Here is a 5,266-nt window from a genome sequence, read left to right as displayed (position 1 = left end):
CAACATGATTTCCAGGACAGGGTTGCCATACCATTCTGGTGTGGAACGTGTCCTTGTGGACCTACAAAGTTCTGTAGTAACTTGATCCGAAGTACCTTGATCATCATCATTAACTTCCTCTCCAGTCGGTGCAGGCAACACAGGAACATCTTCCTGAGCTGTGCTACTTACCGGTTCAAGAGGTAGTACTTCATCAAGTTCCACTTTCCTCCCACTTACTTCTTTCGAGAGAAACTCTTTCTCCAGAAAGGACCCGTTCTTGGCAACAAAGATCTCGCCTTCGGATCTGAGGTAGAAGGTATACCCAATGGTTTCCTCAGGGTATCCTATGAAGACACATTTTTCCGACTTGGGTTCGAGCTTTCCAGGTTGAAGTTTCTTGACATAAGCACCGCATCCCCAAACTTTTAGAAACGACAGCTTAGGTTTCTTTCCAAACCATAATTCATACGGTGTCGTCTCAATGGATTTAGACGGTGCCCTATTTAAAGTGAATGTAGCTGTCTCTAAAGCGTATCCCCAAAATGATAGCGGTAAATCGGTAAGAGACATCATAGACCGCACCATATCCAATAGAGTGCGATTACGACGTTTGGACACACCGTTACGCTAAGGTGTTCTAGGTGGCGTAAGTTGTGAAACAATTCCACATTTCCTTAAGTGCATACCAAACTCGTGACTTAAATATTCTCCCCCACGATCTGAGCATAAGAACTTTATTTTTCTGTCACGTTGATTCTTGATGTCTACTACACAACCTTCTTCTTGTAGACGTTGTTGGGCCTGCAAGTGCACAGGTTTGTAGGACAGTAGAAATTTCCCTCAAGTGGATGACCTAAGGTTCATCAATCCGTGGGAGGCGTAGGATGAAGATGGTCTCTCTCAAACAACCCTGCAACCAAATAACAAAGAGTCTCTTGTGTCCCCAACACACCCAATACAATGGCAAATTGTATAGGTACACTAGTTCAGCGAAGAGATGGTGATACAAGTGCAATATGGATAGCAGATAAAGGTTTTTGTAATCTGAAAATATAAAAACAGCAAGGTAACTAATGATAAAAGTGAGCGTAAACGGTATTGCAATAGTAGGAAACAAGGCCTAGGGTTCATACTTTCACTAGTGCAAGTTCTCTCAACAATAATAACATAGATAGATCATATAACAATCCCTCAACATGCAACAAAGAGTCACTCCAAAGCCACTAATAGTGGAGAACAAACGTAGAGATTATGGTAGGGTACGAAACCACCTCAAAGTTATTCTTTCGGATCAATCTATTCAAGAGTTCGTACTAGAATAACACCTTAAGACACAAATTAACCAAAACCCTAATGTCACCTAGATACTCCATTGTCACCTCAAGTATCCGTGGGCATGATTATACGATATGCATCACACAATCTCAGATTCATCCAACCAACACAAAGTACTTCAAAGAGTGCCCCAAAGTTTCTACCGGAGAGTCAAGAAAACGTGTTCCAACCCCTATGCATAGGTTCCTGGGTGGAACCCGCAAGTTGGTCACCAAAACATACATCAAGTGGCACGTGATATCCCATTGTCACCACAGATAAACACGGCAAGACATACATCAAGTGTTCTCAAATCAAAGACTCAATCCGATAAGATAACTTCAAGAGGGAAATTCAATTCATCACAAGAGAGTAGAGGGGGAGAAACATCATAAGATCCAACTATAATAACAAAGCTCGCGATACATCAAGATCGTGCCATAGAGAGAACACGGGAGAGAGAGAGAGATCAAACACATAGCTACTGGTACATACCCTCAGCCCGAAGGGTGAACTACTCCCTCCTCATCATGGAGAGCGTCGGGATGATGAAGATGGCCACCGGTGATGGGTTCCCCTCCGGCAGGGTGCCGGAACATACTCCCGAGAGGTTTTTGGTGGCTATAGAGGCTTGCGGCGGCGGAACTCCCGATCTATCTTGATATTCGATGGTTTTAGGGTACGTAGGGTTATATAGGCGAAAGAAGTCGGTCGGGGGGTGCTCGAGGGGTCCACGAGACAGGGGGCGCGCCCTGTGGGGGGGCGCCCCTCTATCTCCTGGGCTCCTCAGGTATCTTCTGACTGGACCTCCATGTCTCCAGGATGATAATCTTCCAAAAAATCATGTTGCCGAAGGTTTCATTCCGTTTGGACTCCATTTGATATTCCTTTTCTTCAAAATACTGAAACAGGCAATAAAACAGCAATATGGGCTGGGCCTCCGGTTAATAGATTAGTCCCAAAAGTAACATAAAAGTGTATAATAAAGCCCATAATCATATAAAACAGATAATAAAATAGCATGAATGCTTCATAAATTATAGATACATTGGAGACGTATCATCATCCCCAAGCTTAATTCCTACTCGTCCTCGAGTAGGTAAATGATAAAAGAAAGAATTTATGAAGTGTGAATGCTAGAAGGTGCACAAGTTTGATCAATGATAATTTCAATCACTTTTCTAGCATGATTATATGTCATAACAGTAGTTCATCTCATAAAACTATTCATAATCAAGTAACAAGCTATTCACATGTTAAAGCATAGACCATAAACTTTCTGGAAAACTAGCAAACTTCATTCTTAGTTATCAAACAATTGCAATTCATCTTACTTTCAGGAAGAGTCTATGTCAGAGCTTTGATTTAGCAAACTTCACATACTCAACTATCATATAGTCTTCTACAATTGCTAACAATCACGCAGTACTTGTGGTTATGAAGTTTTAATCAGACACAGAGAAAGATTGGGGCTTATAATGTTGCCTCCAAACGTATTCACCTTTGGGTGATGTCAACAATAATAGTTCATGCTAAATTACATCCAATTGGATATATATATATATATATATATATATATATATATATATATATATATATATGTCAGGATCACCCCAACACAAAGTGCTTGCCAAAGGATAAAATGAAAAAGGGAAAGGTGAAGATCACCTTGACTCTTGCATAAAAGTAAAAGACATAAAGTAAAAGATAGGCCCTTCGCAGAGGGAAGCAGAGGTTGTCATGCGCTTTCAGGGTTGGATACACAAAATCTTAATGCAAAAGAATGTCACTTTATATTGCCCCTTGTATATGGACCTTTATTATGCAGTCCGTCGCTTTTATTGCTTCCATAACAAGTTCGTACAAAGCTTATTTTCTCCGCACTAATAAGTCATGCATATTTAGAGAGCAATTTTTATTGCTTGCACCGATGACAACTTACTTGAAGGATCTTACTCAATCCATAGGTAGATATGGTGGACTCTCATGGCAAAACTAGGTTTAAGGATATTTGGAAGCACAAGTAGTATCTCTACTTGGTGCAAGGAATTTTGGCTAGCATGAGGGGGAAAGGCAAGCTCAACATGTTTGAATGATCCATGACAATATACTTTAACTGAGATGTCGGAAAACATAAACCATTACGTTGTCTTCCTTGTCCAACATCAACTCTTTAGCATGTCATACTTAATGATAGTGTATTTATATGTGAAATATCTCTTCCTTCAATATTCTTTCATGAATTGTTCAAATGACCAATATAATGCTTGCTAACATTCAATAAATTTACAACCTCTACTTCTTAGATGTGAAGTCATTACTCCCCATGGGATAAGCAAATGAGACATATATAATTTAAGATTTATGACAATCAACTCATTCAACCATTTACTCATAGGATATAAGTGAAGCACACGAGTAAATGAAAAACTACTCTAAAAAGATATAAGTGAAGATCAATGAGTAGCTAAACAATTATGTATCTATAGGAAGACTCTCTCTCATTAAAGAATTTTAGATCTTGGTATTGTATTCAAACAGCAAGCAAAACAAAATAAAATAACATTGCAAGGATAGCACAACTCATGTGAAGAAGCAAAAACTTAGGCTCAGCTGATACTAACCGATAGTGGTTGAAGAAGAAAGGTGGGATGCCTACCGGGGCATCCCCAAGCTTAGATGCTTGATACTTCTTGAAATATTATCTTGGGGTGCCTTGGGCATCCCCAAGCTTGAACTTTTGTGTCTCCTTAATTCCTCTCATATCATGGTTTCTCTTTTTATCAAAAGCGATGAACGAAGACGAAAGAGGGGATGCCATCCGGGGCATCCCCAAGCTTAGGCTCTTGGTTGTCCTTTAATATTACCTTGGGGTGCCTTGGGAATCCCCAAGCTTAGGCTCTTGCCACTCCTTATTCCATAGTCCATCGAATCTTTACCCAAAACTTGAAAACTCCACAACACAAAACTCAACAGAAAACTCGTAAGCTCCGTTAGTATAAGAAAATAAAACCACCACTTAGGTACTATAGTGAACTCATTATAAATTCATATTGGTGTAATATGTACTTTACTCCAACTTATCTATGGTTCATACCCTTCGATACTACTCATAGATTCATCAAAATAAGCAAACAACACATAGAAAACAGAATCTGTCAAAAACAGAACAGTCTGTAGTAATCTGTATCAAACGTATACTTCTGGAACACAAAAATTCTACCAAATTAGGACGTCCTAATAAATTTGTTTACTAATCCAGAGCAAAAAGAATCATATCAGAATCACGTTTCTATTAATTAACAAAACTAATTTACTGGGTGCAAAAGTTTCTGATTCTCGGCAGGATCAACACAACTATCACCGTAAGCTATCCTAAAGGTCTTACTTGGCACTTTATTGAGACAAAAGCTATAAAACATGATTACTACAGTAGCATAATCATGTGGACACACAAAAACAATAAGGGTAAATATTGGGTTATCTCCCAACAAGCGCTTTTCTTTAATGCCTTTCTAGCTAGGCATGATGATGACAATGATGCTCACGTAAAAGATAAGAATTGAAACATAACGGGAGCATCATGAAGCATATGACTAGCACATTTAAGTTTAACCCACTTCCTATGCATAGGGATTTTGTGAGCAAACAACTTATGAGAACAATAATCAACTAGCATAGGAAGGTAAAACAAGCATAGCTTCAAGATTTGAAGCACATAGAAAGGAAACTTGATATTATTGAAATTCCTACAAGCATATATTCCTCCCTCATAATAATGTTTAGTAGCATCATGAATGAATTCAACAATATAACCATCACCTAAAGCATTCTTTTCATGATCTACAAGCACAGAAAATTTACTACTTTACACATAAGCAAAATTCTTCTCATTCGTAATAGTGGGAGCAAACTCAACAAAATAATTATCATGTGAGGCATAATCCAATTGAAAACTAAAATAATGATG

The sequence above is a fragment of the Triticum aestivum genome, chromosome 3B (assembly GCF_018294505.1).
Source record: "Triticum aestivum cultivar Chinese Spring chromosome 3B, IWGSC CS RefSeq v2.1, whole genome shotgun sequence".
Taxonomy (NCBI): Eukaryota; Viridiplantae; Streptophyta; class Magnoliopsida; order Poales; family Poaceae; genus Triticum; species Triticum aestivum.
This window is presented reverse-complemented; position numbering follows the sequence as displayed.